Source organism: Triticum dicoccoides, chromosome 7B, assembly GCF_002162155.2.
Source record: "Triticum dicoccoides isolate Atlit2015 ecotype Zavitan chromosome 7B, WEW_v2.0, whole genome shotgun sequence".
NCBI classification, from domain to species: domain Eukaryota; kingdom Viridiplantae; phylum Streptophyta; class Magnoliopsida; order Poales; family Poaceae; genus Triticum; species Triticum dicoccoides.
Window position 1 is genome coordinate 642,424,077 of NC_041393.1, and position 13,367 is coordinate 642,437,443.

Sequence of the window (13,367 nt, forward strand, 5' to 3'; positions counted from 1 at the left end):
CTTTTGCTTGCTTTTCTGTTTTGCCCTGAAATAGTTGGCTTAATATTTCATCCATAATTCTATCTTGTCTCCGTATTTTATGGAGATGTTTAGTTTCATACTAAATGCGATCAGTTAACAAAGTTTTTTTTTCCTTTTTGTAAATATTGCTTTCAGGTGTGCAAGCCAGTTACTGGGCAATGCTTGACCAGGGACAGATAACTCAAGCTACAGCAAATATTTTGATGCAATCAGTTGATGAAGCTATGGTTCTTGTTTCTAGCCGACCATTATGCGATTGGAACAGTTTGCAGTCCAGTGTCCATTTCCCAAGTTACTATAGGTTCCTTTCTGCAAGCATGTTACCACAAAGTTTTATCACATACTTCACAGTATAAAGATTGGAGTCAGGATGTTACATCTGTGCTGCATTTCTTCGTGCTCATAGAATTGCAAGGAGACAACTACAAGATTTTCTTGGTAAAATCTTGGAAAACTTTTAGAATGCTTTTATGTGCTTGTTATTTACCATTTCTTTGTGCTACCAATTCCAGACCTTAGTACTCAATCCATGGATCGGAGGGAGTACATGAATATTGGTCACAATACGTGGTGCATATGCCAGATGTTATGCGTAGGTGTTCGTTGTTATAGTCCATAAGCAGAACAGAAAGTAGTATTTTGTTACTTGTCAGAGCCAGTCTATGTTTCTGTAGAATCAATCAGCTACAGACCCTATTTTTTAAGATACGTGGAAAGTAGTATGGTGCAGATGGACGCATGGCTCAAACCATTTAGCTTATTAAGGTTGAACTATGTAAAGCCAGTCTAAAGTCATCGTCCTCAAAAGTTTTAAATCCTTCTATTTTCTCCTCTGACCCTATTTTTTAAGATACGTGGAGTTGAACTTGCACATATGATCCTAGTTACTTACCGATGTTCCGTATACTTCTTTCATCAGGTGATAGTGAGATTGCAAAAGTTGTTATTGATGAAAGTATTGCTGGGGGAGAGGAAGCTAGGAAGTTCTTGGAAGAAGTTCGCTGTACATTCCCTCAGGTTTGTGCTTGTAGAAATTGTAGGATGATAATATTGTGTTGTTGTATGTTGTATTGATCTAACCCTCGTAGGGGTATATATAGAAGTACAATAGGGAGAGAGACTTGGAGTACAATGCAAGACATTGTTTAAACCTATCTTATCTCTAGTTACGCTTATCTCTACACAATTATATTTCTAACATCCCCCTCAGTCGTAGCGGGAGTGAAGCGGACGATTGCGACTGAATTTGAAGTCTTGCGCATTCGTCGTCTTCTCTGCTGTGCCATCATCAACTGCGTCTTTGATGGGTTGGCACCTAGGGCGGTGATGCGTCCCCTTCTGGTGCCTTCATGCCTTCTCCTCTATTCCCTCCCGCAGTCACAGCAAAAGTGGCGTGGACGCTAGCGACGACACGGACGCTGTTGACTGGAGTTGCTGCCGATGAGTTGCTGTAGATGTAGTCGTGTGGCCGATGTCGAGGTAGCCGGTCGGGGTGATGTAGTCGTGGTCGATGGTGTGGTCGTCGTGGATGATGAAGCCGCACAAAGCTGGAGGCACAAAAAAAATGCGCTATGACGGGGCTGCAGACGTGGACGGTGCACCTTGCGGATGTCAGAGGGTGCCCTCGGCGATGAGTCCAATGGTTTTGCCAAGACCGGAGGAAGCCCATCGAGCACACATCGTTTTTGCCAGAACCGTGTGGCCGTGTAGGGTCGTCACTGTAGTGACGCTGTGTCGATGCAGTCGTGCCGTCGTGGATGACGCGGTCGACGCCGTCGTCGTGACGCGGTTATTGCCGTCGTCGAGGTCGCGTCTTGCAGAAAATTCTGTCAGAGGACGCTAGGTGTCCATCTTGTGGACAAGGTGGCGGCGGTGTGTTGATGAAGATGTTGGTGAAGACCACGTTGATGAAGACCTTGGCAATGAAGTGTCGGCGATGACGTTACAGCGGCAATGTCGACGATGATGTGTCGCTTGAAGGCGTCCCTCCGCGACGACGAAGTGTCGATGTCGTGCCGTGCTGAAGAAGTATGTTGGCTCGGCGTAGTCGTACAGCTCAATGTCGTTCGGCGTATTGCGTCGGTGCAGAAGGTTAAATCGATGTAGATGTCGATGCAGTTGCAGCAGGCTGCTCGATGTAGACTGTTGCTTGACGGCGCGTCCGTGAGATGCTGGAAATCGTGCGGGTCTACGAAGCTGGAGACGCGTGGAGCCGGGTCCCGATGAAGCTCGATGCCAATGTCGTCTGGTTGGAGCTCGATCGTAGCATGCTCATGGATCCGCCACATGCATGTATGGCAATTAATTCCATCAGCATGCACTTCGTCGGGTGGATCAGATGCTGGATCTGTAGCGGATGGCCAACCCAGGCATGAATGCGCCTGCATGCATGGAGTTGATGTTGCTGCAGGCTCGTGGCGTTGGAGAAGTTATCGTGCTGGGTTGTCCTCAAGCCGATGGAGACTCGATGTGTAGCGCCTCGATCCTGCCCTGCGCCCATGCGCGCGATCCTTGCAGGTCAATGCAGCAGGACGCGAGCGCGGTGACTACATCATCCGCAGGAGGGAGTCCTTGCTTGCTGGGTTGATGAAGCCGGTTGGTGGAGGCAGGAGTCCCGGCGGCGCGGGTCGACGTAGATTGCATCACACTTATGTCGCCATCTGGTGTTGACGCACTCGTCCGCGTGGCCGGCTGCTGATGGCGCGTGGTGCTGATGTAGATCGTGCCGGGGAGGTGTCGGCCTGAGGCAGTCGCCGAGCCGAGGAAGATTTCAGATCGAACAGGTTGTTGTTCGGCCGTGTCCTTGCATGCGCCGCTCGGAGTAGATCGATCTGCTGCATGTCGCTGGGTGTGCGCCACCTCCGGCCCGTGGCGCGGAGCAGCTGGACGTGGTACCGTCCGTGCCGTGCGGTCGCGCGCTTGCTGTAGGCGTAGATCGTACCAGGAGATCGACCTCCTGGTGTCCAGGCCTCCGTGCGCGCGCGTGTGAATCAGCTGGAGATGACGCGCTGTAGATGGAAGCTTGAGCGTGGAACCGCCGGGTTGAGGCTGTTGGGCCGGATGTATGCACGGAAATCACCGGGGATACTGATTTTTCTCACCGGAGTGGATCTGATCGTGGGGTTTATTTGTGGCTAAGGAAAAAAATTGATCTACGAAAAGGAATTTGAAGATTGATCTAATCTAAGGAATTGACCTAAACTATGGAGCCGATCTAATCTTTTGACCGATCGGGTGCCGTGCCCCCAGGGAGACAAGATTAATCTCCCCGGGGGCGGCGCGCTGGATGATAATATTGTGTTGTTGTATGTTTTATTGATCTAACCTATATAGAAGTACAATAGAAAGAGAGACTTGGAGTACAATGCAAGACATTATCTAAACCTATCTTATCTCTAGTTACGTTTATCTCTACACAATTATATTTCTAACCGTGCTTACAATGTGCATTTATCTGTTGACTTAACTATTATGGAGCCTCCCCTCAAAAAATAAAACTATTATGGAGCCTTCAGCCTCCAGCACAATAGCTCGACAGTTTACTCAACAACCCGTTATCTTTTGCAAAACTCAAGAAAGCACCATCTCAACTGAACTGGAACTCTAGTTTGATCTGTAGAGAATTTCCATGTGCTTGTATGGCATCGCTAGGGTGAGTGGATGTAAATGATTAGCTTTAGAGTTTGGAATTGATTTTGTTAGTTTTGTTTTCCAGAATTATTTTGTTTCCTGCAAAATTCATGTGAAATTGTTCCAGAACTCTCTACATTCGAGATAGGCCCTAGTTTTACAGAACTTTGGAATACTTCGTTTCATTGTCATACAACAATTCGGCAGCAGTGATGAAAAACCTCACTGTATGAATAAACAAGGTAGTCTCCCGTTGTTGAATCTGAGAGTTCATTATTGCCTAGATTCTGAAGGTGTTTCCACATTTTCAGCTTCTTTGTGTGCTAAAGACTCGACAAGTAACATATGCTGTATTGACACACTTGAGTGAGAATGTTCAAAACCTAGGGAAGACTGGGTTACTGGAAGAAAAAGAAATGGCACATCTGGATGATGCTTGGCAGGTAGTCGAGTGTTTGACTTGTCTTTTGCTTCGAAATTTAATTGCCAAAGTGGTTTCAGTTCACAAGTTGCGACAAATATTATGCTTATTCATGTAAGTTAATCACTTGTCAGACAGACCTGAAGAAGCTTAAGAGGAATCCACAATTAGTGAAAATGCCAAGAGGTAGCGATCTTTTAGGCACTCATCCATTAGTCGGCATGCTGCCTGCTGCTGTGCGTGCTCTGTTGTTAAGCAATACAAAAGAAAAAGTAAAAGGGCATGGCGCAGCCCTTTATATGGAAGGCTCAAGAGCAACTGGTATATGGATTGTTTCGATCGGAGCAGTGAAGGTATGTTTCTGCTTAAGACTGCTCTAAACTGTACTGTATTTTGTTGGAGTATATACCTTCAACATTTTTGACGAATTTACTGTTCACCCTGGGAGCATGTGCTCTCGGGGGCCGTTTCGCCGCCCCCTAAGTTGCCCCCTTTTTTCGACAGTGGAGAAGTCAGAGGCTAAGCAGCAGACAATCTTTGCACCCAATTTTCTCACATGGAAGCACTTTGGGTCTATACGAGGTGCTAACAGGAAAGTCTTGTCTCTGTGACATGATAACAGATTCTCTCGTGCGCTGTTTCTTCATTGAAGCTGAAAAGATAGATCAATTGCGTCGGTCAGATCCTTCTGTTGAGGCTTTTCTGTGGCAGGTGTGCTTTAATTTTACTGTTTGCTTGTGTGCTTATTAAATTCAGTGATTATTCTACATCTACTGCAACTGCACAATTAGTTTTTTTTTTCTTCTGAACTCTACGAGGGCATAGAAGCAGATGTTTTCTGGATATTACTTGATATCACCACGTAGCGAAACTGCTGGCTACCAGTCAAAGAACCAGAACCTTGCAGATGAGCGGCGTTTCCTCTTTTCCCTTTTAGAATTGTTTCTTGCTTCTATCCAATCTATAATCTAAGAGTTCAAAATTTAATCTAAGAGTTCAAAATTTTGAAAATTTCTAAAAAGAAGAACCCAGCTAATTTTCCCCTCCACATGTTCACAAGAAAAACAGAAATGTCGATGTTGCATTTCTTCTGTTTCTGCCCTCAAACCAAAAACAAAAACACTAGATACTACAACATAGTACTTCGATTTTTCCGGTTTCCCTTGATTGTTACAGTTAAGGGAAATGGCCCCTAGATGCCTCGTTGTGTCATCTTGTCTCGAATGATTTATGTATTTCTGTAACATTCTTGTGGCCGAGAATTTGTTTATAGCACGGTCCCCATTTTGGTATGAAACGAACGCACGCGTTGCAGCTTGCTTGAGCTTCCATCATCTGTTCACCCAAATCGATTACTTCAGATGTGACAATGTTTCTTGTGTTTAACAATATATATCTTTAATCCGCCACTCCTTAATCGAGCTTTTTTACGGTACCCTGGTACTCCTTAGGTAAGGGTGGGAGTACCAGTTAAATCTGTCCATTGGTTTAAAAGGGTAGTTTAGACTTTTTGACAGCTCATGTAAGGGTAATGTTTAATTACTTTTTCCCTGGATCGAGTGACCTTGCACGGCCATGGCTGCATCGTCCCTGCATCTCCCTTCCCGAAGACTTCTCAAGCACATGTTGCCACCCCTGATCGAGTGACCTTGCACGGCCATGGCTGCATATCCCCGGAGGCCCTATTGCATACATCCGCCGCCGGCTGCGCTACATGGAATCTTAACTACAACCTTTGATCGGCGGCGAGGCCTCTCAGATGTCCGCCTAATCTGAGTACTCGGCCAGGCAATCGTAAGTGTGAATCCTAGCCGAGATATCCGGCTGGTTCGCTATGGACGTTAATCCCATCACGTAATTAGTGGGTAACTACCACACAATACCACTGTCCGAGCCGAGATATCCGGCTGGTTTTCTATGGGCGTTAATCACATCCCGTAGTTAATGAGGAATTACCACACAATACCACATTAATTGCTGGTCTAGATTACCAATTTGCCCTGGAAATCAAGGTACTCCCGAACAATTTGGTCCGGTACTCCTAGATATCTAGACTGGAGTACGAGACAACGGTAGCCATGAGATTAGAGAAAATGGATGGCTCATATTTACTTGTGGGTACTGTAAAAGAGCTCCCTTAATCACTGGCACATGGAAATTGCAGGAAAGCGCTGCAGTCATTGCTAAGCTCTTGATCCCACGTGTGTTCGAGAGAATGACAATGCAAGAGACGCGGCTTCTCGTCAGCACAGGATCTACTATGAACTTGTACACCAAGGGCGAAGACATCATGCTCGAGCATAATTACGTCGGCATCTTACTAGAAGGAACTTTGAAAGCAGAGAACCAAAACAGCATCGTACCTCCAGGAGTGCTGGTGCCATCAAACATGGACCTGGAGTTACTTGGTCTAGAGTCTTCAGGTTCTGTACATCATCCATCAAGAAGTGAATCGCTGAAAAAGGAAATCCTTATGTTTTTTTTAGTTATATCTATTGCTGATGTTGACACTGATGCTTTCCTGTTTACTTACAGCTATGAACCGTATGGACAGTTGCTACGCAGCAAACAGCTATCAGGTGGAAGCACAAGCAGCTAGAGTTATCATCTTCGAAGTAGGGAGGCTGTTCACGGAGGCCAATGGGCAGAGGAACCAGCCGGGTGGTAGCTTCTCTGCTGAAGCGTTGCAGCTCAGCATGGAACAATCCACTGGAGAAGAACAAGTCATCATTACAACCCCCCATCCAAAACGTATAAAGGGCAATATGGACTTTTGACATTCGAACTCTGCTGCTCCACCTTAGAAAGGGCAGCTACTTACCAATCAACCTGATAGACGTTGGTGCCTAACAAAGAGCGTGACACTTTAAAAACAAAACTACGACACATAATCCTGGCAGTTATTGGATTTTTTATCTTTTCTTGGAAATTGTGAATATTTTCTCTAAAAAAGAGAGTGATCTTTTAAAATCCAACAATTGTTTTTCAACAACTCTATTTTTTTTTTAAATTCAATTTTTTAAGACCTTGCCTTTTTTGAAAATCCTAAATATCATCTGAAAATACGCAGACATTTTTGGAATTTAGAGAACAAAAGTTGCTAATGGGAACATTTCGGAAATTCTGGGAAATTTTTCGAAACCGGTAACATTTTAAGTAATTCCTAAACATTTTTTTAGTTTTGAGAAAAAAATTAAAACAGGAACAGTTTTCAGAAAACAATAACCTTTTCTGAAATTCTCATATATTTTTGGAATTTATGAAAAATAATAGGAAAACACAAGCATTTTTTCAATTTTTGTAAAAAAAGCTCGAAGATTTTGGGAAACAACAAACAATTTTAAAACTAACATATTTTTAAATTTCCAAACATTTAGGGAAATTAACATTATTAGAGTGTTGAGAAACAAATTGTAAACGGCAAGGTTCTTAGCATTCAGAACGATTTCTAGAAAAAAGAGTATTTTTGCAAATCCTGTACATTTTTTCAATTTATAAATTTTTTTAGAAGGAACACTTTGTAAAATACTGAACAACTTTTTAAAATCATGAACCAAATTTGAATTTTCCAAAAAACTTGAAATCACAAACAATTCTGTAAAAGGAAAATAAATTTTAAAAGCAAACAAGAAACGAAGAAGGAAACACGAAAGCAATTCAAAAGAAACAAAAAATGAAAACAAGAAAAAGAAAGTGAAAAATGAAAAACGAAAAAGAAAGTAAACCTGGAAACCGTCAAAAGAAAAATAAAAAGTGGGAAGCTTCCCAAAATCAGATACGAGCGGTTCCTACATTATCTGCAGAAATGGGACGGCCCAAATGCTTCTCTCGGTCGCTCGCGAAACAGGGGCAATCTGACGCATTTTGCGGTTTTCTTTGTTTTTTCGTTTTTCTTCTCTTTTTTCATTAATTCATTTTTCTTCTTTTTGAACGTTATTATTATTTTTTGAAACATTTAATATATTTTTTGGCATACGAAACTAGCAATTTGATGTGACTGTTATTATGAATTTTTAAAAAAATCCTGTAAATATTTATTAAATGCTTTAAAAAAAATTAATTGTTTGAGGCCTTCGTCACATCTTTTGTTTCATCACTTTGATTTGGTGGGGCTTAGTTGTTGTGTAGAATCCAACCCCCTAACCCCGAAAGCCATGTATGAGAGTACGGGGACATTATGTGAAATTCCATATCAACTTTTAAATTTTGTACTGAAAAAAGAATCTGCTATTCCAAATAAATAAATAATTTTTTGCATAGGTTTCAAAAAGAATAATAAAGTTCAAGAAGGAGAAAATAAATTAACCAAAAAGAGAAGAAAACCAGAAAAATAGAGAAGAAAAAAATTCTTAGGCCCTAGAAAATAAATAAATTCAGAAAATATTCGCAGATATGAAAAAATGCTGGCAAATTCGAAAAGTGTTCGCATCTTCGCAATGTGCATGCCCACCTATTGACCAAAGTTGATACCCTTTTTTGAATGTCCAAAAAAAACCATGTTCAACGTACGGTGCCTAGATATGCGAGAAGGCTCCACTGTGAGCATGTTGTTTCTCAACATCCATTAAATAACCTGAATTTTTTCATTGACTTGTATGATCAATTCAAGGCACCGTGCAAAGTTGTTTTGGTTTTCTAGAAATTTTCCACTTTCTGGAGTTTTTCTTAGTAAAAAAAAAGGGCGATAAATGGCCAGACAGGGCCGGCCCTGAGGGGGGGCAGAGGGGGCGGCCGCCCCGGGCCCCCAAAATCGAGGGGCCCCCACCCAGGTCTACAACCACTAGGCCTATGTCACTATGTGGCCTCTGTCAGGAAAAGAAATCAAACTGGGCTTTAGCCTTTCACGTAGACGCGCGAGTGCAGCAAGCAGCAGGCCGAACGCCCGATCCCACTTCCCTAACGATCGACGCAGCGAGCCTCGACCGAGTCCATCACGTGAAAAAAGGAGGAGCAATCGACGCAAGCCCTTCCTATTCAATCACGGCATCACACAGGCCGCGGACGCAGCTATTCGAGCCCTAGCCGCCGACGCCCGACGTTCGTACTGGTACTGCCGGTGACGCCGCCTCCCTCCTGAGTGTGCTGGTAATTTTCTTCCTAATTCGCCTCTGATTTCAGTTCCTAGAGCCCCCATCTGTAATTCTGTATAGGCAGTTAGGAACATAACTAATCTAGTCCGCCGCTGATTACAAATCCAGGGGCCCCCATGGGGTATATCATATTGTCGTTCATTGGATGCACATGCACAATCTGGTAGTTTGATGAACAACCTGTTCATACACGTCAAATTTTTGATTCAAGAAATTAGGAAGATATTTGATAATAAAGCAAGAGACATCTTAGTTGAGAAAAAGCCGATGAGAAAGGAACAATGGGATACCATTTAGATGAAGCAGGAAGACAATTTTTATATTCTCATTCATAGAAAATTAAGCAATAGAGAGCAACATGATTGGAAGTGGCTAGTTTATTCAAAAGACGTTGACAAAGTTTTTTTTTTACTTCTGTTGTAAGATCTTCAAGTCTAGCACTAGTAGGAGTCGGTGTTCCTTAGCACATGATGGATTAGGACATTGGAGGCATATTAGTGAGAAGCTTAAAGAACATGAAAATAGTGCCGAACATATTAATAAATGAACACGTAGAATGAATTGAGGACGAGACTAAGGAAAGAGGAAACTATTGACAAGGAATTGCATCATCAAATAACAAAGGAGAAAGAACGTGTTAGAAAGTTTTGTTGAGAATAATAGCCATTGTAAAATATCTGTGTAAACTTAACTTGCATTGTGAGAAAACAGGGAGGTTAAATGGCTGGCTATATTATGCATCAAGAAAAAAATTATTGGATGAGATTAACATCAACCCCCTCATAAATGACTTTGCATCAAGCAATGTGAGAAGAAATTCTTTTAAGGTAATATGTATTTCATTTGCATAATGATTTTGGATTCATTTAAGTGTTATGGGTAATATTTCATATATATGTATATTCATTGTTGTTATTATGATATCCATATTAAGGGCCCCGAGTTTTAATTTCGCCCCGGGCCCCCAAAATCTCAGGACCGGCCCTGTGGCCAGATGTGACGCAACTTGCATTTTTGTGTCAGAAATAATTCAAACATGGCATGGATGCCTACCATGAGCATTCTCACCTGCTCGTAAAAGTTGGGGTAAGTTCATGCATGTTCGAAAATAGACCATGTTCAATAGAGGTGCTCGGGTAGGCCAGGGCTCCGTATGAGAGCATGTTTTTTCGACATCTTCAAATGACTCCAATTTTTCCCAATAAGCTTAAATAGCCAATTCAGTGCCCCATGCCAAGTTGCTTGAGTTTTTAACAGTTCTTTTATTTTCTATAGTTTTCTCGATGAAAAATGGATATACATGCTCGGACATGACGCAACATCCATATAGTGTCAAAATTCGTTCAAACCATGGGCCTGCCCACCTACTGGCAATAGTTGGATCATTTCATGCATGTCCAAAAGATAGACCATTTTCAACGGGGGTTGTTTGGGTAGGCGAGATGGGTCCATATGAGAGCACGTTTTATCGGCATCGTGAAATGACCCAAAAAATTCCATGAGCTTATATGACCAATTCGAGGCAGAATGCCAATTTGTTTGAGTTTTCATTTTTTTTTTTGCAATTTATGGAGTTTTCTCGATGAAAAATGGGCGACAAATGGCCGAACGTGACGCAACTTGCGTATGGTGCCCGAAATCATTCAAACCTGGCATGATCGTCTGCCATGGGCGTGCCCACCTGCTAGCAAAATTTGTAGTCATTTTATGCATGTCCAAAAATATACCATGTTCAATGCAGGGTGTTTTCGGGTAGGCCGGATGAGTTCGTATACAAGTACTTTTTTTGCATCTTCAAATGATCCCAAATTTGTCCATGAACTTTTATGACCAATTCAAGGCACCATCCCAAGTTGTTCTAGTTTTTCGGCAGTTTTTACATTTTCTGGAGTTTTCTCGGTGAAAATGACAGATAAATGGCCACACGTCACGCAACATGCATAAGGTGTTGGAATCGTCCAAACCTGGCATGGATGCCTACCATGGGCAATGCCCATCTGCTAGCAAAAATGTTAGTTACAAAGTTTGCACGCTCCTCATATTTCTTTCAAAGTGTTCAAAATGTTGCTCGTAAAAAATGTTCTTAATATTTTGAAATAACACATCTCCTTAAAAAATTGAAATGTTCATGCTTGTATAAAATATTATTCAAATTTTTTGAAATATTTTCATGCTTTTATGAAAAATGATGTTTTTCAAATGTGTTCAAGTTGTTCAAAAAAAATGTTGGGTTATGAAACATTATTCAATTTTAAAAATTCATTCATAATTTTCTTGGTGTTGCTCCCTCCATTCGGGTTTATTGGGTCCAAGAGCCACCAAAACTTGTATACCATGTTTACTAGGCTGCTGCATAGTTTATCAAAAAAAAAAAATAGGCTGCTGCATTTAAGCACGTCATTTTATTCACTAGCCTCTCCATGGAAGGTAGCGCATGGGTCTCCTTGATTGGATCATGCAGTAGCCATGCACAAGTTAGTTAATAGGCCTAATTAATACCGGCCATTAGCTAAGAGATTTATTTCCAATCTCTCATGTGTGTTTTTCGTGGTCTTCCCGTTTTGGCTCATGGGCACAATAATTCCGGAGGGAGGGTTTCTTAAGTTTGCACGCTCCTAACCATTCACAAACACTAGTCAGGTAAACTGGTGAGCGTCTTAACTTCATGTATAAAGGTCTGTGGTTTGATTCTTAGCGGAGGCAGGTATTTTGTGAATTTTTACATCTCGCGTCGCCTTCTCTACAGTCTTCACCAATGGGCCGGCCCAGTTGAGGGTGTCTTCCATGCCATATATAATACATACTGATTTCAAAAAAAAGACCATCCTACCCTTTATTATGAAGGGGTATGAAGAAATCTCGTGCATTGATGTGTCTAGGAGGGTTGTACCGAAGAAGAATATAATTTGAGACGTTCTCGTTTTTGTTTCAAAGAGCGCGTCGCCGCAACCATTCAATCACGTTCTACGAAGTTGTGTAAACCTTCTCTTTTCCTACATTGGTCACAAGCATTTACATGTTCTATAGGTAGCCGATCTGACACTACTAGTGGGAAATGAAAGTTCAAAGAAAAGGTAAACATTTATGTCAGATGCTAAGGCACTCAAGCTAGGAGCAAGCGACTAGTGTGCCAGATATAGACTACTGAACCTTTTGGTTGTTGGAACGCGATGTATTTGGGAGACCTTTACTCTTCCTTCTCATAGATATATCTAATCTTCTCTCATGGCAAAACTTTTAGCTCTTGCACAATTGAGCCATGTTGTGCTTGAGATCATGAAGTTGATCCCTCTATGATTTTCTCAGCATCCCACTGACTCGTTTCCAGGACGATGAGATAAGTGCTCAGTGGAGAAAATCCATGGAATCGTCAATTAGGACTTCACATTTTGGCACTAAAAGCGATCAAACTTCATATGATCGTCAGTCAAGAAAAAAAATCCCCATTCACTTCCGGAATGGTTTTTTTGTGGGCTGAAAACATCAAGACAGTCGAGAATTTCCGGTTATAACTATGTACAAACTTCATGCCTGTCATGGAAATCTTCTGCCATTTTCATATGATCGAATCAAGTAAAATTACTAGGGCAGGAATTTGAAAGCAACCTACTAAATCAACATTTCTTTCCCTGCAATTATTTAAATATATAAACAGTCTTGAAACTAATCACATCATATGATATATATCCCTCAAAGAAACATCACATCACATTTTTGAGTCTAATACAAACACACAGTACAGGGAGAACTACTATTAGCATAGACTAGAACCCCACACAAATTAAATCCCCCAAACCAAATTAATCAACCAAAGAATAGTCTCTAGCTAGCAGATCAATCGATCCGTCTGTCTAAGTGGAACTTGGATCTCTCAGTCTAAGTGGAGCTGCAATCTAAGCATCCTTGTTGAATTTCACGAACTCATCAGGATCAACTATGTCCGGCAAAGAGTCCCACGCCGGTTCTTCCCCCCTGACCGTCTCCGCTGGCGCTGGCTCGTCAAGTATTTTCATGAATTGGTCCATTAGCATGCTGAGATTATCCGACGGCGCCTCCTCGTCATGGAGGCCCGGCGGCGCAGGTGGCCCCCATATGCTGCTGCTTGTACTGACCAAGAACGTTCGCTGGCGTTGCTGCCCCCATGAAGTCCTGCCGCATCTCGCTGTCGTCGTAATGAAGAAGACCCACCGACGACATTATGCCCT

At 42.3% G+C, this 13,367-nt stretch overlaps 1 pseudogene; it reads left to right on the forward strand.

Moving 5' to 3' along the window:
- LOC119339277 overlaps nucleotides 1–6,849 on the forward strand; it is a 21,080-nt pseudogene extending 14,231 nt beyond the window's left edge.
- The last annotated feature ends 6,518 nt before the right edge of the window (nucleotides 6,850–13,367 follow it).